Source organism: Cnephaeus nilssonii (genome assembly GCF_951640355.1).
Source record: "Cnephaeus nilssonii genome assembly, chromosome: 4".
NCBI lineage: Eukaryota > Metazoa > Chordata > Mammalia > Chiroptera > Vespertilionidae > Cnephaeus > Cnephaeus nilssonii.
The window spans coordinates 98,746,278-98,772,840 of NC_137075.1; the positions used below are offsets into that span (position 1 = coordinate 98,746,278).

General features: G+C 50.7%; 1 protein-coding gene across 3 annotated transcripts in view; it reads right to left on the reverse strand.

Annotated features, from left to right (window-relative positions):
• Positions 1–26,563, reverse strand: part of FOXN3 (forkhead box N3) — a 362,669-nt gene that overhangs the window by 228,346 nt on the left and 107,760 nt on the right. Inside the window, exon 1 of one of the 3 annotated variants that reach the window (XM_079769194.1) lies at positions 756–905. The exons of the other annotated variants lie outside the window; for them this stretch is intronic. The gene's annotated coding sequence lies outside the window, so the exon portion shown is untranslated. Of the gene's footprint in view, positions 1–755; positions 906–26,563 lie in introns of those variants that run through there. 3 annotated transcript variants of the gene reach the window in all.

The following is a 26,563-nucleotide window of genomic DNA, read 5'->3' on the forward strand; positions in this document are numbered from 1 at the left end:
CCTCACGTGTTCCGAGACAGCCTGCCAGAGGTCACCCAGCTAACAAGTGGCAGAGCTGGCCCTGCGCTCAGCAGCTTGATCCAAAGGGCTCCCAGCCAGGGTCCCATCCTGCCTCACCAGCCCCGCTTCTGGGCCTGCCCACCGCAGTAAAGGAAGAGCCACCCGCTCTCTGAGTGTGCCTTCCTGGTCTCCGGCGGCAGCATCAGCTTCCGGGAAGGGCTGGGAGAAGGGGCATCTCAAACCCACCCACGGGGCTGGGGCTGGGGCTGGGGGCCTGTCTCAATTCCTGCAGAGCTAAGGGTTCCACCCGTCAGTGGGCAGGTGGGACTCTGCCGAGGCTCACCTTTTAGGTCCACATGTCCAAGCCTCGGTGAGGACTGGACACTGGCCGCTTTAGGGAGGAGCTCGGGAAGAGAGGACTGGGCACCAGTCTGACAGCAGAACAGGAAGCCTTGAATTCAGTGTGAGAACACAGGTCTCTTCCCTCCGCAATCCAGTCCCACCCCAGGCTCAGCCATCCCTCCCTTCAGTTCAGAACAACTGTAACAACTGGATCGTCCACTTGACGGCAGAAGGCTCCATGTGTGGGAACTCTGTGGACTCAATTTTGTGTCTGATGAAGTGGGCCCCTCCTCGGGGGCCCTCCTGAACCCTCTTCCATCCGTCCTCCCAGCACACGGGACTAGACCTGCTCTATTCTGGTGCCACTCATTTTACGTTGTAAACGATGAATTGCAAGGTGATATGTGACTTACCTTCTTGGAGCAGTGAGCAGCCCAGCCAAGAGGAGCCTAGGGAAGCCGTGGGACCAAAGGCCTTTGACTTTACCGTGAAAAGACAGTCCCAGGTGATCACCAGTGCGCCACGCTCTGAATGAGCCCGCAGCCTCCGCTCTGCCCTAGGCGTCCCTCAGCCAGAGCAGAAAAGGCCTCCCATCCAGATGGAAGTATAGATATGCAAAGTTCCAGAGAGAGGCCGCCCAGTTCCCACTGAGTTGTAGACCGCGTTAACATTTGTAAAGAACTAAAGCTTCCCCTTGAAGCCGGGGTAGGGGGTGGAAGTAGGCAGGGGCCAGGATGCTGGAGGCTCCTACAAATTCCACAAAGGTGAAACCTCTTCCAAGTGCACTGGCAGCATTGACCTTGGCCTTGAGGTTGGGGTTTCAGCAACAATGACGTGTGTTACACAGGGGGCTATGACCAGTTGACTTTTCCAATGGCACTCAACATTCAAACCATCCAACCTTCCCTCCCCCATTCCCAAGCTCACCAAACCACTTCCAGGCAGTCATATTCCTCACTGTAAATTAATGCATGTGCTTTCTGATTTGCTCCCGGTGTCCTGTGAGATTAGTTAACAAACAGGTGGACCCCAGGGAAATAGGTCTGCTCCTCTGAGCTGAACATGATGTCCCACGGGGAGTTCTGCATCTCACCCAACACTGCTGTTGGCCATCAAGACCCACTGGGATACCCCTATCTTCTGAGCAAACTAAACAGCAGAGTCCTGCCCAGCAGATGGTGAAGTGTTAGAAATCTTTGCCAAGTAAGTAGATGAATGAGGGACCATCGGTCTGCTATAAAAAACAATAAATGCATTAGAAAGAATACACTCACACGTTTGACTGCCACACCATCCATGGACAAGATGAGAGGCTGGACGTCAGCACTGTTAACCCCACAGGCTGTGCGCAGCCCTAGTCAAGCTGTGAGGACATGGGCATGTCATGTGACCTGCTGGTGCCTTGCTGTCCTCACCTATAAAATGGGGGTGTAATCTACTTACTTCATAGGGCTGCTAGGATGATTAAATAAATTGGCACATGTAGAGTACCACAGGGTGTTTACTATCATTATGTAAAATCTAAAGAGATTTATAATAGAACAAGGGTTGAGAGCCAACTGAAAGAATTATGTACTCATTATTTACATTAATTTTGCCTAAAACTGATTTCTGGTTTCTCCTAAGCAGAACAATTAAAGCTTTCCTTCTTTCTTTCCTTATATAGTAGTTTAAACTATAATAAAACAAACAAACAAACAAACAAAAACACTGAAATTCCTTCCTGGAGTTAATTAGGATTTCCTGATAGTTTCCACAACTCCTTGAAGACCCTGAAAAGTTTTCCTGGTCTTGATCCAGATCCCGGCCCTGAGCTGTCTCTGTTGAAAGGGCAAACAGCTCTGGCTCTGGGAAAGGGGAACTGGAATAAACTTGCCCGACCTTAATGACAAGACACTCAGATTCCAGCCCCTTTCTAGGAAACGGCCCTGAAAGAATGTGGACATTCCTGGCAGGAGTGGGGGTTGGGGGTCAAACACATGCATACTTTGTTTTTAGAGACATTTTGGTTTTCAAACCTACCTGTTCCCCGGGGGACAGGTATTGGCCTCTCTTGTAACACGTCCCTAGGATGCACCTCCACGCAGAGGAACCGCATCACTCCCAGCCCTCTGCGCCCATGGAAACGCCCAGTGCTGCGGACAAGGACACGACCAGGGAGCTCGATGTTACGCATTTGTCACAATTCTGACTTTTCTGGAGGTCACATTCAGATGTGAGAAATGGGACAGCCCGCCGATTGTAGGCAGACTTTGGCCACGACGGAACATTCTAGCTGTGCGGGGGTGACGATGCAACTCTGCCTCTCAACGGTGGAGGAGACACCAGGCTGGTTAGTTACTTCCTGAGTGCTCCGCAGCCTCCTTGGAGACCAATGCCCACATCCATGGGACGACTGCTGTCTACTGCGGATTCCATACACAATTGCTTAAACATCCACAACCTCCCACATTCATCCTGAACAGCCAGCCACTCTTCCCAGACATGGATGTAATTGACACATTAGCCTATATCCAACAGCAGGGTCTGCTCAAATTGAAAATTCCTATGGCTAACATGACTTTCCAACCCAACATCAGGAACAGAGAGAAAGAAACCTTCTAACATAGAGGATCAGCAAACTACAACCTGCAGGCCAAGTCCAGCCTGCTGCCTGACTGTTTTTATAAATAAAGTTTTATTGGAACATAGCCACACCCATTAGTTTATGGAATGCTCCTGACTGCTTTCCCACTATAGGGGGAGAGATGAGCAGTTGCAAAGAAACCATCATAGCCCGAAAAGTTTAAAATATCTACTATCTGGCCCTTCAGAGAAAAGAAGAGGATGAGAAAAGGCACCAGAATATTTACGGAAGTTCCTGATGGCCTCTGATTCCTCGTTTAATAGCAGAAGGAAATGGGTCCAAGGGCTGTTTCTACCAGTGGCTCAGCTCTGCAAAGTCGGGCCAGTATTGTCACCTCTCTGCTTCCATTTCATTCATAAAACAGGATTAGTCATGGCTGGCGAATGCATGACAAATCATTAGCTAATACCCCATATGCATTTTGATCACAAGACAGGAAGAATTGGCTGTTTGTTTTCGGAGGGTAAGAGGTCCTCTCTCTGGTAGAGCAGTATTTTGTGGCTGGGACAGGAAGCACTCCTTTCTAAGACAGCTGTACAGTAAATACTGTTTTCATCTGTGCTTACCGAGCCCCTATGATAAGCAATGCACTGATCTTGTCACAGCCCCACGTGACCTGGGACTCCAACCGAAGACAGCATGTGTAAGGAAAATCCCAAACTGCACTTTTCCAGTGGACGTTCTCCTACGAGAAGGCCTGTAGGCAGCTGCCATGGCATCCAGCTGGAATGGCCTGATCTTGAAGCCCCACTTCCTCAAGGACTGGCAGTGGCACACTGTCACATGGTCTAACCAGCTGGCACGAAGGATCTGCAGGCACAAGGCCTGGCAAACCAAAGTGCCACATTGCCGCACACCCTGCATCTGGGCCCATCTTGGAGGAGTTAAGCGTGGCCGTGTCCAAACGGTGGCCCAAGCCCTCGGGACCTCAGTGGATCTGTTGGTGGTGATGTTAGACCTCAGTCCTTGAGTTCAGCTAAGAAAGAATTCAGAGCCAAGAACTCTAGTGAAAGAGGTTTATATAGCCCTTTTAGAAAGCAAGTCACAGAGGCAGAGACATGAGCCAGCTGGGCGGCGTGGACTCAGGAAACAAGTTACTGAGGCAAAAGGAGGGCCCTTGGAACTTAGGAGCAAGAAAGGAATATGCACCTCAGGAAAGGAGGGTAGAAAGGTGCAAGTGTGATCTAGGGCGAGAGCATGCTGGGTCCCTTGCCTTAAGGATTTTTAATCTGTTTTCTAAAGGTGGGAATTTCAGGGGAGGTCTCGGGAGAGGATCTCAATAGAATATTCATCAGCTTCCCAGGTGTGTTCTTTCAGGGTCATGGTCTCTACAGATTGGTCAGGTCAGCACTGGGGCAGGGGGTCATTAGTCATTGCATCTGGTCCTGATGTCAGCCATAGCATCACTTCCTCTGCTTTTGCTGCTTTTCTGGGCCTGGACCTGAGACACAACTGAGGCCTAGATGTTATCTCTGGTTTGACCAAAAGTCTGTCTCTGTGGTCAGCAGACCCAAGGCTTTATTCCTAAGATTATTTTATGCTGACCAGAACCTCATTGTCCTGAGGGCTTCATGCTTACAGGAGTGGGGAGTGGTGGTGCAAGGGCTTGTCTGAGTCCTCTGAGGCTATTCTCCAGCCCCTTGTTCCTCCTCCAAGGGGTTCTAACCTACATGACTAAGGACATGCTAGGGGGGAGGAAAGGTCGCCCTGGGGGTGAGGTCCTATCCTGTAATAGTTGTTTTCTCTAGTTTTTGCCCATTGCCAGTCACTCAGGACTTTCTGCCCTGATGACATTCCATACCTGGCCTATCGTCCCTGCTCTGCTCATACCTGTCTAACTGCCTATTCTATCAGCTCCGAGGAGGAGGAGCAAGTCCACCAAGTCCCTGAAGGCCAACGGGCAGCGGCTGAGGAGTGATGCTCTTCCCCAGGAAGCCCTCGGGCGCCCAACAAGGGAGAGAGCTATGCTGAACTCAGGTCAGCCACCCCGCTGACAGGACCAGTCATGCCCATACAGGATGTCTACAAGGAGGAGAGGGCCGGCGTCATGGCAGAGGAGGAGGAGAACTTTGAGGCATTCGCTAGTCTTCGCGTGGCCTTGGCCAATGCTCGGCGCTTTGGCATCCGAGCAAAAAGAGCCAACGAAGCTGCAGAACAGGATGTTGACAAGAAAAAACAAAGTGCTTATTGGCGATTTGTGATTTTAAAAAAGGAGAAGAAAAGAAATCCCAAACTGGGATATGCAAGAATGTTTGGTTTAAAATAAAAAAGGAAACACAAATAGTTGCCTGAATGAATGGTTAGGACTCAGAAAAAGGAAAACATTCCCAGTTATTCTTTACAGAACAGTAAGACAAATGCTCAGAGTGAGAAAAGTCAAAGGCATATTCAAAAAGCCTTGGTATAGACCAGTTCATTGTAGGGAAGATGGCTGGAAAGGTAAAGTTGAAGCCAGGTTAAGGAGGGATCTGAATTCCAAACCCACAAGTTTAGATTTTATCCTAGACAATGGGGAGCCACTGGATATTCTAGGGAAGGTAGGTAGAAAGATTAACCTGGCCATGGTAGATAAGATAAATCAGAAGAAACTGAACTATAGAGGAACTGACACTGAAACCAGGAAACAGTAGTTATCATATGGAGACAGACTTTGGGTGGAGAAAAGAAACAATTCCTTGTCCTCATTTTAACTTTAATTTTCCTGTCCATGTGTCCCTGGTGTCTCCTATGTTTCGTAATCTTTTAATACCTGCTAAGTAAGAAAACCTGAAACCCAGCAAGGAAAGTATTCCAACGAAAAAAAGTCAAGTCTTGGTGTAAGCTGGGGAGCTATAGGTATATAAGGTGTAAAAGTGGCCTTTGATTTGAAACCACCAGCAGGGGATAAGGTTATTACAGTGAGCATGAGGGTGGCTGCTCCCACCCCCACCACCAATTTCATCATTTATAACCTCCCAGGAAAGGTAGCTAAGAGTAGCTTTCTCTGTATCAGGTTTCATCAGAGATAAGATTCTGCCCATTCTAAGCTTCTGCATTCCTCAGGTTCTCAATGATCAGCCACTTGATGCATTACTACACCCTCACCCACACCCCTGGCTTGAGACATCTGTTTTATGGTTACAGTAGAGCTTGCCTTTTGAAGTGGGAGGCAGAACAGAGCAGAGGTGAAAATGCTGCTTCAGAGCAGATGAACTGGGGTTTGAATCCCAGCCTCCTCTACCCAGGGGGCCTGCTCAGGATACCTGCCTTTGAGCTCAAGGTCCCCACCTGTAAAATGAGGTTGAAGAGTACCTACTTCAGAGGTGTCCTGAGTGTGAACTAGGAGAATGTCTGCAAAGTGCTCTTTAACACTGTGCCTGGCGCCCAGGTAAGGCTCAATCAATGGAGCTGCCGTCATTTGTTTTCCTGGGGTACAGGGACACTGGGCTACTGGGCTGAGTTAGTCCAACTTCTTTTTTTTTTGGCCAGGTGAGAGGCACTCCCTTAATTTAATTTTCATATGCCTAATATAGAAACTCCTTTCCCCATCTGAGTACATCACCAGATTCCTAGAGGACCCGAGCCCCAGAGATCCAAAGTGCCCAGGGGTTGGGCTTCAGCAGCCTGGCTGCTGTCCTGTCTCTGAGGACAGCTTGCAGCCTGCCAGCCCTGCAGCACCCTGCCCGCACCCCCCTTCCCCCCCCCCCCCCCCCCACACACACCCCCCGGTGTCTTCAGAGGAGACAAGAAGTGGAGATCTCGACCCCAGAGCTGGAGGCCTCCGATGCCTTTGTCCTGCCATTTTGAGGAGATTCAGGATGGTTCTCTGACTCACTCAAGATCTCACCACCTGTTTAAAGAAGAGTTGGATCTAGAACCCAGATCTGTTCATTTCATTTTCTCTCTTTCTTCAAAGTCACATTTTTAAAAATTCTAAAAATCATACGGTCTCCTATGGGAAACTTGAAAAAAGTAAAAAAGGGGGGAAAGGCATGTATCTATCCCCCTCGCCCAAAGCTTCTACACCTCCATTAACACTTCACACTGTCTTCTAGGGTTTCTCCATTCCTATAATGAAAACGAGGTCTCACACTGTAAACACACTTTGTACTTCCCAATGTAGGAGATCTGTTTCTACAACAAATTTTGACTTTCAGGGGGATTGAGACCATGTCAGCCTTGATATCACACCTACTATGTGCCAGGCACACAGTAGGCACTCAGTAAATAGTTATGGAGTGAGTGAATGCCTGTGTGATATTATGTGATATAGCCAATGACTTTGCCATCCTCATTCTGTTGGATATTTAAGTTGACCTCAGCATTCTGCTAATACAAAAACAATGTTAGACAAACAGCCTTATTCATACATCTTGAATGTAGCTCTCTGTGTCCTTATGATGAACTCTTAAAAGAGTAATAACTGGGTCAGAGTACTCACACTGTAAGGCCTTGAATTCCTGCTACCAAATTGCTCTTCAGAAAAGTAATTCTCGTTTACATCCTCCACCAGTGATGCAGGAGAGTGAAAAGCACAGGTTTTCTCCGTGGAGTGAGTAGGTGAGTTAAGGGGAAATTGTAGAATCTCTCAGTGGGTGTTGTAATGAGGAACTGAGGGCTGGACTTGAAGGGCACTCAGTATCTAGCAACCCCACAGCACAGAGTGTCTCTGCACATTCACCAGCCTCATCTGACAGCCTCTCTATTGAACACTAACTCGCGTCAACCTCACATTGCTACGAGAATCATCGATTCCCTACCATCCAAATAAATATGTGCCATCCTAGGAAACATACCCACTCCCCCAGGAGCCCTAGGTTTCCTCGGCCGCAGCACACAAGAGCCAACCTTTCCATATAAACAGTGGCCCGCACCGAGTGTGGGTCCCTGGCACCAAGTCTGGTTTGCTTGAACTTGTCTATAAATATCTACAGTTCAAAGTAAATGTCCGCAGTGGATTCTAAATGTCTTCTTGCGTGCACACATGCGTGAAAGACACCCTGTGAACCTCAAAAATGCATTTTTAATATTAGTTTCTTAGAAAAAGTTTAGTTCTTCCTCATGTCAAATCAGCAAAATAAATTCCAAATGAATATATCTATCAATGGATTTTTCTCCCTCAAGGTCAAGGAGGTCATCTGTGAAAATGGAAAGAGCTGTGTAGGTCCTGATCCAGAAAGCCCCAAGCCCACACTCCCTGGGGCCAGCGGTCACTCGGAAGCATCTCATCAAGGAAGAGGCTCCAACATCCACCTGTGCCTTCCTTCCTTGCACCCCCATCTGTGTACCAAGAAAAATACTCCTAATAGGACATGATGACCTTGATTCTTCAGCCCCACTCACCTTCCCAGTCCTTCTCATCTCTCTTCCCACAATGCTGAGTTGTCTGCTCAGGGTAATCTCTAGCTTACCTCCAAAACCTTTTTTCGACAGAGCAAAAGATGAACAATTATCTCTGTTTTCTACATAAGAAAGCCTGGATTCAAATCCCGACCCTGTCCCAGAATCGCTGCATCCACATCACCTTCTGTGTCTTCACTTCTCCACCTTCAAAATGGGGTGATTTCTACATCTCTCTTGGGTGTTTCGCAAGACATTTACAAGAAACTGCAGCATAAAATTCTTTCATGCGTTCTGAGAGGCAAAGCATCTCTCTAAATTCAATGTATTCCTTTGTTAGGACTTCTGCTTTCTTGACTTAATCAAACACTGCTCTTCCACCCAAATCCGTCCCCACATCATAATCTCCTATGGCAATGTTATCAGGATAACTCCTTAAAAAAAAACACAAAAAACCCACCATATACCTCTTTACAACCAACTAACATTAGCTACTTTTCCCCTTATAGCTTTTTCCTATAAACACACACATACACACTCACACAATATGGAGTCCAAAGTCTTTTCTTTGACTCCAATTACAAGACTCCAGTCCTCCATAGATAAAAATCTCAAAGCCCGTGTTCACATTTACCCACGAAATAACTCTAATAGTTCAGCATGCCACACAGCAAGTTAATCAGAGGACTGAGAAATAAACACCAAAGTTCCAAGTCCATGTTTCCACTTTTCTTGTGATATGAACAAGAATGAATTTATCTGAGAAGAAAATGCCAAGGTGACATTTGGAACTACCACGTTTGTGGGGGCAGGAGACCAACATAGGGGACATTTTGCATTCTCTTCTGCAGCAGTGGCATTGCCAGGTCCGCAACCCCATAGGCACACAATTCAGTCAACTCACCCTTGGGGTCTGGCATCCATGCCCATGGATATCTGCTTCCTTCAGCAACGACACGGGAATTTGCCACCAGGAGGCCTCTCGGGGAGGTGGGCTCATGGGGAAGCCAGAAAGCCTGCCTCTAAAGAAACCCATTCGACTATAGAGTAGGATTTCTTGAGTTAAAGAGAAACAGACCAAGGGAGTCAGGTGTGAAAGTGGTGGGCGGGGGGGGGGGGGGGGGGGGGGAGAGAAGACCAACACAAGGGCACGCCTGCCACCAGAGGCACACTGACCACATCCCCTTGTTCCTAAGCCACTGAAGTGCTACCTTCACAGGAGGGTCTGCTTGTGGCATGGGGCAAAGCCAATGGCTCCTGTCCACCCCTTTTTTTCAAAATATTTTTTTTTATTGATTTCAGAGAGGGAGGGAGAGGGAGAGAGACAGAAACATCAATGAAGAGAGAGAATCATTGATTGGCTGCCTCCTACACACCCCCTAATAGGGATCGAGCCTGCAACCCAGGCATGTGCTCCTGACCAGAATCGAACCGTGACCTCCTGGTTCATAGGTCAATGTTCAACCACTGAGCCACGCCAGCCGGGCTGTCCACCCCATTGTCTACCCTTTAAGGGCAATGGCTCTGGACCCAGAGCGGGGCAGAGGTGATATCCAGATAACCTGCAGCTCCCGACACTCCCCACTCTTGCATTACTGAGCCAGGGGATGGCAGGAAAAGGACCCCGTGCCAAGAAAGCGGCCTTTAACCGCGCCCACCTATGGGAGCTCCCTGACAGACCAAACGCCCAGAAGTGCGTCCAGACCAGGACTTAATGAAACATGTGCAACAGGATGCATTGTTTGACTGAAATCCTAATACCTCTGCTTCACGGGGGAGCAGGCCAGGCTGAAAGCCTTATAGGTACTTATTGCTTCAGTATCCAGCCGCTGAGCTGCAGGCCTGTAAAGGCCTCCTGTGGCCCACAGCTGCCACATACACCTTCTCCCAGCTGCGTCAGAGCCCAGGGCGCCACGGAAAGGATTCCCTTCTCTTCTCCTCTTTCCTCCAGGTCTTGGTTAGCACCCTTTGCTCAAACTTTCGTAATTCCCTGGAGCCCGACCCAACCCTCCATAAGTGGGCCTTGGAGCTCTGCCTCCTCGAATGAGTCCTGGAACCAATCGGACTTCAGGGTCTTTTTCCCATAACGAGGGACAAGACCAGCTCTTTTCCAAAGTTTCTTCCAGCTGAGAAAATGAATATTCTCTATTTTATCTTCTTAAAACTCTGTCCCGGTGCCTTTGACAGAAATAACTCTGCAGGCTCGCCTGTTAAATGAATCTGGAACAGGGAGCGTGCCAGGGAAGTCCCCCAGGGGCAGCCTTTCCTCCCTGGCATCCCTGGGGCATCGCCTGGCGTGCAGGCAACATCCTCCCGCCACTGGTTTAAAGACTGAGTCTCCACTTTCCCATTTGTAGTTGGTGGGGCAGACCCATGGATCCTAAGGCCTCGTTCAGAGTGAAGAGCCCAGGATTCTGTAAGCAGAAATTTCAGGCAAACCAGCCAAGGCCAGGGCAGCAAGAGAGAAGAGCCAGGGTTGACTGAACACCCCAAAGCAGGAACAGACATCAGCTTCCTCTCATTTTGCTCCTGATGCCAGGATGTTGATGATGTCCATACAGGTAAAAGGTGAGCCAGCCAGTTCTCTACCTCCCACCCAGCCCTGGAGGCACCTAATGGTGACTAGTTATAATCAGGGGAGGCGAAGATCACCCAGTCCCAGGATGCTCTCCATGCCACGCCTGGTTGCCAGGATACGTAATTCTTCAAACCAGGGCCTGAGCCCTGAAAATGGCCACTACCCCTCCACCAACAGCCGGACATGGGGCTCTGGCCCTTGTTATCATTTAACAAGGCTTTCCTTGGCTGGCCTTCAGATTGATATGTTTTCCGTTCTTCGTATTACTTGTCAGTAACTTGTCACTATGTAGATGTCAGCCCCAGAACCGGCCAGGATGTGTGGGACGCTGGCTGCCACGTCTCTGTTCATTCTGCAGGGCTCACTGGAGCCTGAGCATGACAGTCCCGCAGGTTAAATCTTCATCACTCCCGGCCTGCCTGTCTTAACACTTTCCATTCACTTTTTTTTTAAATCGTTGAGTGTATTCACTCACTACCCGTTTGAAAAAAATGTGACACCTTGTGTGTGTATATTATTATACAGTTCAAATGAAAAGAGCTTTTAAAAGACGCAACGGGTATTTCTGTAAGTCGTCACTCCAGCATGGGTGGCTGGGGACTGCGTAGCTTCCGCAATTGTTCAGATTGCAGAGGAGGACACTATTCCCCGGTCCCCGCCTCGTCTAAATATCTCCCTCGCTGAATCCACCTCACACTCGGGAAAGGATCATCTCGTTGGAGTAGGTTCAGAGGATAAGAGGAGCCACACACACCTTAAAAAGCCCCTACAGGAAGCTCATTCCCCACCCCTATTACCTAGTGTCTAAGATCCAGTGCCCTTCATTCATTTACACCGAGTGTGTAAAGAACTGATACCAGGGTCACTCCCTGGGGCAGACTGGAGAGAAAGCGGGGGTCCCTGAACCCCAGGAGGTGTAGAGGTATATTGCCAAGGTGTGTCCTAAGAGGCAGGGAGGACAAAAGACAGAAAGAACACGCTGTGACACCCAGAAAACGAGGCCACGGCACTGTACTCCCGAGATGATCCTACCTCTTCCCAGTCTGGTTTTAAAAAGAGGAGCAAGCCATTATCCAAGGAAGGGTCATCTGTCCACTCTTGGCTTACCTGCTGCCTGAGCGGAGCCGGGGAAAGGCTCCCTGGCCACGCTCACCTCCATCTCCCCAGCGTTCCTGGGGGAGGGCGGGAAGGAACGCAGCTGAGACCATCGGCACCATCACGGGGGCAGCACTAATGTGGACACAGGAGGTGCCAGCTCACTGCCCCAGCCAGGTGTCCAGGCTGGCCAGGCCATCTGGGGTAGGAAGCGTGTGCTCTATAGCTTGCTGGGGAAGGCGTTTTGAAGGGGAGCTTAGCTTAAAAATCAGCCAGCTTCCAGAAGTTTCCTTAGCCCTGGTCCCCATGACAATGTGGGGCCTCAGAACTTGGCTCTTTCCCTCATGCAGCTCGGGGAAGACCGATGCGTCCATATCCAACAGCCTGTGGGCTGGGGTCCAGGAAACAAGTCAGCGCCAACAGGAAACGCTGGGGAAAATGCTGGGAAGGGACTAGACTTCAGTTTCAGGTTTCTAAAACTCTGGCATGGAAACCTTTTTTATTTTTTAAATACATTTTTATTGATTTCAGAGAGGAAGGGAGAGGGAGAGAGAGATAGGAACATCAATGATGAGAATCACGGATCAGCTGCCTCCTGCACACCCCCAGACTGGGGATCGAGCCCGCAATCCAGGCATGTGCCCTGACCAGGAATCGAACCATGACCTCCTGGTATATAAGTTAATGCTTAACCACTGAGCAACACCAGTCAGACTGAAAACCTTTTTGAAATTGCCTATCTAAAACGTAACCGCCATGCCTTTACCGCTTTGTACCCTGACGCCAGAGATCAACATTCAAAAATAAACTTAAATTGTACCAAATGATCACGTTGTCTACTCAGAAATACTCCAAAATTTAAAAGATCAGTTAAAAAAGAAAACCCACTGTGGGTGAAGATGTGTAGCAATAGGTATCCTTAGGGTTGATGAGAGCCTTAACAAGTCCTGTTCTTTTCAGAGGCATATTTAACACTTTCTATTAAATTTAAACTACACCGTGGCTTTGACCCAGCAATTCTCCTTCTAGGCACTCACTGCCCAGAAATACACAACTGTGCAAAAAAACATACATGCATGAGGATTATGTCAGCATCATTTATAACCGTGGAAAACTGGAAAGAACGCCATGTTCATCCAAAAGGGATCAGTTAGCTAAATCCTGGTTCATCCATGTAATGGAAATTGGCAGCTTTTAAGAGAAAAAGGTAGAATGAGGCACCGGAGGATAAAGGTCAGAGAGAGGAGCATGCTTCAGAACTCATGTCAAGTCTATTGTCTGCAGAATAGTATCAGGTATGTTAATACATGCCCAGAAAGGCTTTGACGGGTGGGTCAGTAGGGACTTTAAACTTTCCATGATAAGCACTTCTAAATTGGTTAGGATTTTAATGTCTTATTTTTCACACTCAACAATAACTTGCAATCATAAAAGGGAAAAAATGAATTCCTCCAGCTTCAGGCTGTTAAACTGCCCTTGCCCCATATCATGTCCTGGTGGGGGAATGAAGACTGTGCTTGTATGATGGAGAGAACACTGGCCATGGGCTAATGTATTTAATCCCAGCAACTCCACTGGATAAGTGGCTCCAAACTCCAGCTCTTCCAACACCTTCCCACTAAAGACATGTTGTACTTGAGAAGTGGCCAAGTGGCCGGGGTGATGGACAGACAGCAGGACTGTGACTCAGGAGGGTCCGCTTGGCAAGTTCCCTTCCCACGTTCCAGTTTTCTCATCAGCAAGACTAAGGGCTTGCAGGGCTCATCTGATATTCTCGCATCTGAGGACCTGGACTTCCCTGACCACGCCCTCACGGAAGGGGTGCTCAGGCGGCCTTTGCTGAGGTGCTGGAGGACAGAGGCGGGGCCTGAAATCGGGAAACCGTGGGGAAAGGACCCCTTGAGACAAGTCTCCCTCTCCCCCGTGTCAGCAGCTTTGGTGTAGAGTGAGCCCAGGGAAGAGGGCAGAAGGGTTTTAATGCAGGAAAAACACAAGCACGTCTTTGAGGTTCTCAACTGGAGAACTGAATGCTTAGAGATGGTTTGGGTTGTCACAAAATGAAGAGAAAGAAGGCAGATGCCACCAGCATTTTGTGGGTGGGGCACAGGTGCTAACGTTGCCACAAGGGGGCCAGGTCCACACCAGTTCCATCCGCACAGCCCACTACGGGCCACTGGCAAGACCAGCAGCCATCAGCTTCCTTACCTGACAAAAGGGCTGGGCGGGGCTGGGTGCTGGGCAGGGCTGGGTGCTGGGTGGCAAAATTGCAAATTGCCTAACGCCGAAATGCCCATTTTGGATCTTCCATGATAATCATCGTACTTGCCCTTTAACAAACACTGATAAATAATTAAACCTCATCAAAGGCCCCACATCGCTAACGTTACTGATCAAGTCCTAACCACAAAAGGGGCTTTGGACCCTGCAGACTCAAGGCCTTCATATGACATCCTGGGCCCTGTTCTCCTCCTTGCCTAGTTTGAGTTGGGGTCCCAGGTCCTGACAGGCCACCGCTGTCTTGTGTGAACTCACGGAAACAGAGATCCATCTACCGTATCCCCCACGGAACCCCCGGCACTGGGAACAATGGCTGGCACATAGTAGGTGTCAGTAAATATTTTTATGAATGAATCATGTAGCATAAAGGGCCTAGTCTACATAGGCAGTCAGAGCTGGGTTAACTGTAAGTTGTGTGGCCCTGGGCAGGTCACTTAACCTCTGAGTCTTTGGTTCTTCATCCAAGAAGCAGAATCACAACAACCCCTTTCCAGGGCTCCGGGGAAGACGGGACCAACATGTGGAAGATTGAGGATGAGCTGCCCAGTCCACAGTAGGTTCTCAGAAAACGGGGACTAGTACACCTGAAACCAGTACAAAATAAAATTGAAAGGAAAAAAAAATAGGAACTAATATTGAATCACCTTTATTAATAACTCCAACTCACACCGCAGCCCAGGCATCTCCTGCAATCACGAGTGTCACATAAAAGTTACACAATTCGGTCAACTTGCCCTTTGGGAGCTACTAGTTAATAACCAACACAGCAACAGCTCTTCTGCAAACACCATGCGCCTCCTGTCTCCTGCAAAGCCGCTTACTCAGAACACTTCCAGGTGTCCCACGGTCTCCAGAACCTTCACGAAGTGCCCAGAAAGGTGTGCGGCAGAGGCCGCGCAGATCAGCAAGGAGAACCAGCAAGTCCGTGGGCAGGTCTGTGGGCAGTTCTAGTTCAGCCAAGGCCCAAACTGTTGAGGTTTCATTCTGATCTGGCATCCTGATACCTGAGCCTGTTCCTGTAGGAAAATTCCCGTGCAGCAAGTGTAGAATCAGGAGCCAGGTACCCAGGTTCAAATCCTGGCTCCGCCACTCTTAACTGTATGACCTTGGGCAAGTTATTAACCGCTTGAAACTTCAGTTTTCTCATCTGAAAAATGGGGAACAACAACAGTGCCTACAAGGAGGAAGGGGTAAAGGAGGCAGGCGATTGTATTTTTCTTGGCTTTGCGGAAAATCATGGAAATCAATCAGCCCGTCAGCAGAAACACTCCCAGAAGCAATCCCTTCCAGGGAGACTATCTCTCCTGTGTCTTTCATTATTTTAATTCTACAATCATCCTGAGTCTTCTCTGAAGTGTGGGGGGAAGAATTTGCTGGTGAAGCAGGTGGCTGCCTCTACAGGAACACAAGCATAGTGATTGACACATCCAAGTCTTCAATAGATACCTGTTGAATAACTGACTGAATGACTGATTCCTAAGTCGAAAGATTCTGAGTCCATCACACCCGCTGGACCCAACTAAGTGCAAACCAAGGCGAGTGAAGTTCTTAGCATTTCTGAAACCAGGGCCTTGAATCTGTACTTATAGAAATCTCTGTTATGACTACCTTTTTTCCCCCCCCCCCAGTTCGGACACTTCCCAACTGAAGAGTCTGGGCATTTCACTATGATTAGGTAACCCAGAGAAGGTATGAACCATTTATCCAGCTAGCAAATATATAGTGATATCTCTTAGGTATAAAAATAAACAAGTCCATGTGACTGTCATGAGGGCCGGAGCTCATTTGTCATGCTCACAGCCAGATCTTCAAGGCCTATAGTGCCCAGAATATAGTAAGTGCTCAGTAAGAGTGTGTTGAATAAAAGACTGCATGCACAAACAAATGGAGACATGGAGGGAATATTCAAAAGGGGGAGATGGTTGTTGCAGAGTCCAGACCTGAACCGAAACTTTCTGAAGCCCCATTCGGTGGCCTTCACTACTTCTCCAAACAGCTTTTAGAAGAGGTGGGAGATGGCGAATACAAAGAACCCCGGGCGACAGAGATTTGCAGAAATAAGAAGTGGATGCAGGTGAGCTCCTAAGAAAATGGGAAGGTCATTCAGGACATCTGTCTTGTCTGCACAAGCATCACTCTTGATGTCAGAGTGCCTAGGAGATTTGGAGGAAGCGGGTGGCGTGGTGAAACATCAGGTCAGAGATGACTATGGCTCCTACTGCTTCTGCAACCCGGGCTCTCAAGGCTTCTTCCCTTTAAGAAATACCCATCATTCCCCGGCCAGTGTAGCTCTGTGGTTGAGCATCAACATAGGAACCAAGAGGTCACTGGTTGGATTGTCAATCAAGACACGTGCCTGGGTTGCAGGCTCGATCCCCAGTGAGGGATGTGCAGGAGGCAGCCAATTGATGGTGTTCCACTCTCACTGGTGTTTCTATCCCTTCCCCATCCTCTCTCTCTAAAAAATCAATGAAAACATATTTTTTAAAATGTCCATCATTTCCTATGTCGCTTACCATCTGCATCTTTTCCCTTTGCTCTTTGGGCCTTGCAGACTCAGCTCTACTTGTCCCTGTATTAGAAACACACAAGGTGCATTTCTGGAGACAGCCACCTGGGCTCTGCTGAGGGACTTCCTTTCCTCCTGGAATGAGTGCATTGCTCTCCCCAAAAACTCAGTATGCCGGTCAACCGCGCACACCGACGGCCTCTTTGATGCCCTTTTACAAAGTGTTTTCCCATGTACTTCTCAGAAAATCACCCTATTTTTTCTGTACTCAGCAGGGTGATACAACATAACTGTGAGCTTGGCTATTATGCTCGTGAATAATTTGAGGTTCAAGTGCAGCCTTGGCATGCCTGAAAGCAAATAATTACCAAAAAAGTTTTCCAGTTGCCCCCCACCATCTGCCTGCTACTTAGTCTCGAGGGGGGAGCCCCTTAACGGGCTCTGTCTGAGCCTCAGAGCACAGAGCCGTCCAGACCCCCTCTGGCTCCCAGTCAACAAGTACAGCAACAGGTTTTGGCCGATGTAGCCCTGGAGGAGATAAAAGTTCTTAACTGGAGATTAGCCACGCTCATGCCAGCCCCCTCACAGCCAAGAGTCAAAGTCGGTATTTGCCGAGTGGAAAAGGACAAAAGGAAACAAATTTCATCTGCAAGCTCTCCAAACGGGCCAGAAAAAGTAATGATCCCCCCCTACCTCTTAGCCCATCCGTCTCCTCTCATAAGGAGGCTAAGCGAATAGGTGCTGACTTGGAGGGAATCTCAACATTTTGATCTCTGAATCACAAACTCTCTGTATAGAGTTGTGCACAATGTGCCCTTTACAAAAGCAATAAGGGAATTTTTAAAAAAACCTATGGTCACTCATACAGACAATGACGCCGTTGCCACTTTAGATCAGCAAAGGCTTGGAAAACCTTAGAAAGGGGACTAACTCCTAAAAGGTCGCACTATTTCTTAATAATTACTGAGGAGCTGGGTTAAAAAAAAAAAAGAAGAAGAAGCACCCTTTTAACGAGAACTAATTGAAATCTGCACCCAAACCATTAGCCTTTGGTGGACTATGACAGCATATTTGTTTTGGAAGGCATCTTAGGATTCTCTGGTGTGTAGCCGTCAATTTACAGATATGGAAAACAGGGGTGGGGGGGTGGGGGGGTGTCCAGCAAGGTTAAATGGCTTGACCTAGAACTCGCAGTGGTTGGGCTGTGAGGAACCTGGACCACGAGTCGCCCCGTCCAGCCCTTCCTTATGCCTCTCGCACCTGCTATGCGCGCTGTACGCCACACCGCCCTGCCGGGCAGCAGCGGCCAGGGAGTGCTTTCGCTGATGGAAGTCACTTCCCACTCAAGCTCCTCCGCAGGGCAGAGCGGAAGGTCCCGTGCCAGAGGGCAGCAGCACGCCCATCCTCACGCACGTCACACGGCTCTCACTGCCGGGCCTGTCCCCGCAAGTGCCGGTGGATTTGGAAGGCGGGCGGGTCCATCACCTGCATCGTGGGACCCCGAGCCCTTTGCCAGGAAGGTAAACGCCCGCATCGTGTCAGGTTCCTACTCAGGGCTGCACTCGACCACCCGTGGCCGAGGGAACTGTGTGATGAGCAAGGGAGGCACCCGTGTGCGTGGGATGACGTCCGGCTCAGGGACCGTCAGCCTGACAGCTGGAGGGGAAGACGCTGTAAACTCCGCCAGCTGCCAAGGAACACGGAGCCCACCGGGCAGCCTGGTCCCGGCTGGAGTTCTCCCGAGAGCCCACACACACTTATCCGGCATCCACGACTCACTTTCCTTTCCTGGACAACCAAGCTACTTCCCGATGGGGTAATGGGGCGAGGGAGGGGGCTTCTTTTTCTTACATTTTGCTCGAAAAGACAGGGACATCCTCGTTACACCGTTTCGCTCAGCGTTCCAGTACAGCCCTGCAGGCCATCTAACAGGCTGCCGCCCGAAATGACACATTCGAAAGGTCAGAGCTAAATGCCAAGTGCTTCGATTAAACGGCAACATTCCTTTTTTTGGTGGATGCAGTCGTTGTACATAGAGGATTTGTGTAATCTGCGTGGATCCAGTAGTTGACAGGTGTCTCTCTCCCGCCTCAGAAAACTCAAAGGAAACATCTACCTGGCATCCGACACCTAGTTTCCTCGTGTACAACACACGTCAATGATATGCACACACGGGAACTGTGCTGGGGAACGTGGAGTGGATGATGGACCCACCCTCAGCCTGGAGTGACCTTGTCAGGCTGCATCCAGGCGTCCCTCCCAGATCAGATGTGCACACAGTAGGCATTGCCTTTACTGCTCAAACGGACGGGTCAGCGAGAACATAAATTAAGTTTACAGGCGATTGCAGTCATGCTCTGAGTCCCTAACTTGGCTAGGTATTGAGGAATCTGCAAAAAAGCACCGAGTCCCAAACCCCCAGCCTGGCACTCAGCCCCTCGCACGCTAAACCTGCTCGCCTGTCCTGGCCGCCCCCATCCCCCTCTCTCCTTGGCATTTCCTGGATGGGCCAGCTTTCCGCACACCCGCACCTTCTCACCAGGCTACCCCAACACCTCCCTGCGCAGCTTTCTCAGACCACCACCAAGCCCCCGGCACCCTCTGCCTGCATCTCAAGTACCCAACACACTGATACGTAGTAAGTGTTCATTTGATGGTTATTAAATAATCAGACATTCCTGAAACACTGAGCAAGTATGTTTAAAAGAGATGAAAATGTACACGTTAAAAATGTACCACACACACACAGACACAAATCCTCTATATACAACGAATACGTATAAATACTATTGAAGCCCTAGCCGGTTTGGCTCAGTGGCTAGAGCGTCGGCCCGGGTTTCATTCCCATAGGGAGCAAGTACCTTGGTTGTAGGCTCCTCCCCGGCCTGGGATAGTGTGGAAGGCAACCAATCGATGTGTTTCTCTCACATCGATATTTCTGTCTGTCTTTCCCTCTCTCTTTCACTCTCCCTAAAAATCAATGGAAGAATATCCTCAGGTGAGGATTAAAAATAAATAAATAAGTAAATAAAATAAATAACTAACTAACTATTGAAGTCTTCTAATAAGGTCTGGAGTCTAGTTAACAGTATTGCACCAATGTCAATGTCCTGGTAGATATCATTGTGGGGGAAGCTGGAGGAAGAATGGGTGGGGGTCTTACTACACTCTTTGTTTTTTATTTGTTTGTTTGTTTTTGCAATTTCTGAGTGTATGATTATTTCAAAATAAAGAGTCGCCAACAAATATGCCACACACCAAAGGCACCAAATCTCAACCGAGGAGGGACCAGGACATCCTAGCTCCCCCTGCAGGGCCCCATCACGTGGGCACACCTGCCACCCTCCCAGGTGAGGAACGCGCCCCACCCTTTCTCTCCTGCTCCCTCCTGTCCCTCAGGTCTGGGCTGAATTTCCTTCTTTCGGAGACATCTCCCCAGACACCAGCACCCCAAGCCCTTCCCCACACAGCTTATCTACTTCCTGCAGGGCAGGGGTCCTCCTCGCCTGCTGGCTGTCCTGTCTTCTCCCACCGGACGCAGACGCACAGGCCACGAGAACAGTGCATTGCCCCACTGTTGCCCGGGGCCAGGCCATCTCCTGGCCCACAATACTGAAGGAATAGCCTGTGAGTGAATAATAAATATATTTATGACAAAAGTGTATCAGAAACAGATGCTGAGAGTGGTATTGTTGGCCTCAAAGCCTTACTAATTAAAGAAAACAATAAAAACCAAATCCTTTACAAAACACAGCCCTTTCACCAGGGCTCCCAGGAAAGGACTTGGGAGCACACACGTGACGTCTGGAGTCGGTGCCAGGAGAAAGCAGATGCCCGAGGGCCGGTGCCACCAGCACAGGCGTCCGGCCGGCAGCTCTCCGGACAGACACAGAAAGATGGGCTGTCTTTAAAGTGAGGTCAGTGGGGAAGGGGGAAGGGTGTTTCAGAAATTGGGAACCAGCATGGAAGAATACCTCAGAGGCATTTGGGCCCACACCTGTCCTTTCAGGAAGCCGGTGACCTGGCGTGAGCAGCGCCGGGGCTGCCGCAGAGAAGGAGAGACAGGCCCTGCCCAGGGGCCTCTGCTCTGGATCATCAGCCTTCTGTGGAGTGAGATAACCCTGTCAACATCCACATTTCCATTCATGAAGGCTTCCTGACACAGCAGGGAGCTGGGAGACTGCGCCTCCATACTTCTGAGTTCTCGCCGGCTGGAGGAATGCCAAGGGCTACTTAACTTGGGGAAGCAGCGACCCTTGGCCCTTCCGGGGAACCCGCTCCACTGCAGGGTGGGCCACTTTGGTGAGCTCTCCTGATGACGCAGACAGTGCCTCCTTTTCTCCCTCACGGGGACCCCAATACTGGAAAAAGCATCCAAGGTAGAATGCATTAGACTGGGATGTTAAGGAATATGGCTAATGCCGCCAAAAGCTCTCTCACGGTCCCGGCCAGCGTGGCTCAGTGAACCAGGAGGTCATGGTTCGATTCCTGGTCAGGGCACGTGCCCAGGTTTCAGGCTCGATCCCCAGTAGGGGGTGTGCATAAGGCAGCCAATCCATGATTCCCTGTCATCACTGATGTTTCTATCTGTCTCTCCCTTCCTCTCTCTGAAATCAATAAAAACATTTTTAAACACCATCTCACGAGGCACCCTTGCTCCAGGGCCAGAAGAAGTGGGGGCTCCCCTGATGGTTTGCCGGTGGACCCTGCAGGGGTGAGGCCCCCGGCCCACTGTCCCGTAGTGAAGATGAAACAGATCCCAGTCTTCAGATTCCATCAGCGGAGTGTACACGGGGCACCAACACATGAGGAAGTGCCATGGGTGGGAGGCACAGAGATGCCTCTGTCTTCTTCCTGCTTCCCAGCCTGCCCCACGCCCAGACCTGGGTGTTCCTGCACTACCTGCAGCTTAGAGGCAGCTCAAGTGTCTATTCACACAGCCTTCCTCAGAACCCTGGCCCAGAGGTGCCATCCTCTTTGCCGCCTAAGAAGCAATCCTGGCGTCATAAACACAGGGCCAGAGTGTCCAGCACAAACTTACGAGTGATCCCTCTTCCCAGAAACCTTTGCTGAGAAAGCTTCCGTAACAGTCTCCGAAGTGGCTCCACCCCTCTGGCTCAACTCTTCAGCAACATCTGGCAGGAAGTTTTCAGAAGCCAACACCAGCTGGGCTCTACACCACTGGCCACATGCAAAGGGGTTCCTCGGGACCCACAGATCCAAGTGTTCCCAGGATTGTGAAGAGGGATCCAACACCTCCAACCCGAGCGATTCATCACCTCAAGGGCTGCGAGGCCACTTCCGTCCCCTCTGGCAGATGAAGAAGGCGAAGGACACTCTTGGAATTTTTTCCATTGAAATCTTCACTCTGGAACTGTCCACATGCCGTAGGCTTATGGGAAGTCATGCTGGATCATATCAGAAAGAAATGCTTATTCCAGGATTTAGGTTTTCGTAAAGTGTTCTTTTTACAAGGCTGATTATTCGGGTAGGATATTGGGGTGGTCCCCATTGCATTAGCTTTATTCCTTTTTATAAACTATGTGTCCCCCCCTCTCCCCCATCCCCCCACACACAGAGTTTCTACCAGCTGCCTCCAAATGAGCCCCAGTGTGAACACGGCTGAGCATAGGCCAGTGATGGCGAACCTATGACACGCGTGTCAGCACTGACACGCGTAGCCATTTCTGATGACACGCGGCCGCATGCCGAGGATGAAACATTTGCTGCTCCTGAGGATGAAACATTTGCGAAATAATGTTTTTTCCTCAAAGTGACACACTACCCAAGTTATGCTCAGTTTTTTGGCAAAGTTTGACACACCAAGCTCAAAAGGTTGCCCATCACTGGCATAGGCCCAGGGAGAAGTCAGCCACAAACGCCCGGGCCCGTCTCTCCAGGAGCCCCGGTGCTCCAGCCTCCAGTGGCTCCCCAGTGCCTCTGGTCCATCACTTCCCCTGATTTTCCCTCCTTCTCATCTCTTTTCCTCTCACGCCTGCCCCTTCCTGAATCACAACTCAGCCACCGAGGCACACAAGGTACTCTGCTGAAAGCAAACTGAGATGGAAGTACATTCAGTGCCCCTCACCCCAGCCACATCGGGGCAGCTATTTTGCTACCAAATATGACTTTGCCAAACTAAAACAAAAACAACTCCACTTACTTCTCCTCTTTTTCATCTCTCTTCCAACGGACAGCCAGCGTAGGGGACACGTGCTTTGTGTCACTTGCTAGTCCCCTCTGACTGTGCAGACAACTGCTTTGCCCACAAGCACGAACCCTGCCCGTGTTGGAAGGTTCTTGGAGTCCTAATTAAGAGCCAATTCCGGGTACAGCGAGATGTGGATCAGCGAGATGAATAAAGACCATGCCCACCAGGACGCCACAGCCCAGGGAAGGACACACCCATACAGCAGTTACTACACAGCGTGGTAAGCGCTGTAATGAAGGTAGGAACCAACTATCATGACGCTTTGCAAGGCACACGGCCTCTGTAGTTAAAGCAAACCCTTTCACATGAGCAAGAAAATTCAGGGGCTTGGGCAGCTGAGCAAGAACCTGGACCAGTCTGAGTTTTTCCCTTCTCTGGGGGCTTCCCCAGTTCAATGACTGTTCCAGTCACCACTCGGGTCCCCTGAGCATACAGCCGCCTAGTAGGGAGCACAATGTTTCATGATGGGAAAAGCGAAGGCGGCAGCAAGGGGCACATCTGAACATTCATCTAGAGAACGTGGAGGAAACCAGGAACGACAACGCTCACTCAGAAAGAGATGGCCACAGCCCCTGGCACCGAACACGTGCTCGTTCTCGCTGCTGGTACACTGCCACGGGTGGTGCTGATAATCAGGAGTTCAGGAGGGTCCAGCCTAGGGTGGGACCTGCCCGGGCCCCTAAGCACAGACACTGCACAACACTGGCCCCTTCTCTCCATGGCTCTTGCCTTCCCAGACTCAGACACATCCCTCTGCTGGGGAAGGAAATGAGTCCTGGCCCAACAAGACCAGCCAGCCTCTCGCAGAGAAGGGTGTGATCCGGGCACTTTACCTGCTCAGGTGTGTTTACTGCCATCCACCATCACCTGCTCCAGCCCTAAGTGCCTCGTGGGCAGAGAGCGTGGTTTCATTACATGCTACAGAGAGAGACAGGGCTGGGCACATGCTTAACAAATACAGTCAGGAAATGTCTCATCTGGAAGGGGCTCTTGAAGAGGGTTATATCCTAACTTTTCTTTCTTTTTTCTTTTTTTTAAATTTTATTTTTCAACGCAGGGTTCAAGTGTGTGCCGGGGGCACTCCCGCCGGCCGTCTCGCGGGGTCCCCTCACGGGGTCCCCTCACGAGACTCGCGGACAGCTGGTGTTGCACTGGCAACCATGGTCTCCTGCGTCCCCTCGGACAGGAGCCCCCAATCCAGTCCCGTTGCTGTCGCTCCCGGAGGGCAGGTCAGAACCACATGGATAGGACCAGCCCGGGGAGCCCGGCAGGAGCCTGTCCCAACTTTTCATTCAAAAAAATGCAATCACTCACTAAATAATTTTAAAGTACAGAAAAAAACTGTTTAATCTAAATGGTCAATAGTCTCACCACCTAAACATATTAGTCCTATGTAAACATTAAAAAATATAACAACAGAGTTCTCAGAGAAGCCAAGATGGCGGCAGAGGTGAACGGCTGATCTGCTGCCTCGCATGGCAGTTTTGGAAAAACAACTAAAAGATGGACTGGTGAGCGCGGCGACTCCTGCTCGCGTCTCCCCAGACCGGGCGGCGGCTCCTCTCAGCCAGCACCGCAGCCGGGGCCATGAGCTCGTGGGCGCCGCGGCAGCTGCTGTGGCGGCGGCCGCGGACTCGGCGCAGCGGCTCTCGGTGAAGGAAGAGACCATCTTTCTGCGAGACGGGCCCACCCGCGTCACCGACCTGGCCCAGCTCCCCACTGAGATCCTCGGGGCCCCGGAGACCGCCAACACCGACTTAGAGGATTCTTAAGACTTCCTGTCTTACACTCAAGTCCTCTAGCCATTTTGAGAGAGGAGAACTAAGAAGGCAGCGAAGTCAAACAAAGGAACTTCGCGCACAGCAATTTCAAAGTTAAACAAAGGAACTTCGCCGCGCACAGAGCGTCTGCCACCCAGAACCACAGGAGAGCTGGCTGAATGGTGGATTTACAGCTAAGAGAGAAGAGGAAAGAGCGAACTCTGGAGAAGCTGAGGTGCGGAGGCGCGTGGGTCGGGGGAAGGGACTTGTGGCTTTTGTTCCAACCCTAGGGGAGATTAGCTCCCCAGACGCCTGCGGGAAGAGGCTGGACTCTCGGCCTTCCTGTCGGAGAGTGGGAGTGACTTCCTTGTGGAGGTGCGCCCAGCAATCAGTGTTTGCTGCGCTGGAGTGCGGAATGAGGGGGCTTGGAAACGTGGAAAACAGAAAAAGCAGACTTGCAGCCAATGCGGTTCGCCTCGCCATGGCCTGGTGGCGCCCTGAGGCCCCGCCCCGCCCTGAGACCCGCCCCGCCCTGGGACCCGCCCCGCTCGTTTTGCAGGTCCGCCTCGCACGTCTTGCAGGCACACCTGGGCTCCAAGCAACGGCTTTTGCATGTGGGTGGCCTGCCCTATGGCAGCTTGACCAGATAAACTGCGGTTCTAGTCGGACTGCTCTAGGGACGCTCAGACAGGAGGAGGAAACTGCAGTTTTTGCCGTAAGTCCTGCTGAGTGGTCTCAGGTAGTAGCTGACCTACACACCATTGGAGACCCAGAAACGAGGGCATCTAGTGGTCGGTGTGAGATGACACCAGATTTCAACCACTCGCATAAAGGACACATTCCAGAGGCAGAATCAATGAGCGCCAAAGCCTTGCTGCACCAAGACCCGGCCCATAAATCTGTCTCCTACATAGCAACTCTTCCTTTATAGACACAGAGGATCTGCACGGCCAATTGGCCTGGAGGACAATTCCTCCCAGCGACACCAACAACAATCAAGACTTAACTATACAAAGGAAGACCAAGATGGAGGCATAGGGCGGAAGCCTGATTGCTGCCTACCACAACAATTTTGAGTCTACGACGGGAGAGCGGAGCAGACACCATCCAGAACCACCGGAGGGCTGACTGAGCAGACGCTCTACAACTAGAATAAAAGAGAGGGGTACTCGGGATGATGCTGATGCCGGCGACCCAAAGATCACACTTTAAGAACTACGGCTCAGACGACACAGTGGCGGCCTGGAACGTGCTCGGCGCAGTTCCCCCGGCGGTCTCCGGCGGAGGGGAAGGCCCCACTCGCTGCCGAGCACGGACAGACGAGCCCCTGGGAGTCATGGGGTGGGAGACTCCGCGCTTGCTGACCTCCGAGTCCTTCAAGAATCTCAACGCCCCGGAAGCGGCCAGGTGCGCACGCTCGGTGACTGGCCACCACTGCAGACCCAAGGGCCGACGCAGCCACCCCGGACCAGCCCGCTGCCGCGCACCGGGCACACCGGAGCTTCGCCGAGCCCGCCGCCCAACGAGTTCTGCGGCGGCTGCCCTGGAGCTCTGAGAAAATGGCCGAAGGAATTACTGAGATGGAATTGACCAACAGGAAATGGGATCAAGAAGACGAAACCCCGCTGGGTCCCGGATCCGGGTGAAGCTGCGCGCCCCTGGGTCCGGGTGAGGCTGGGAACTGGGTCAGGGTGAGTCTGGGTCCCGGGTCCGGGCGAGGCCGCGGGCCCCTGGATCCGGGTGAGCCTGGGCCCCGGGTCCGGGCGAGGCCGCGGGCCCCTGGATCCGGGTGAGCCTGGGCCCCGGGTCCGGGCGAGGCCGCGGGCCCCTGGATCCGGGTGAGCCT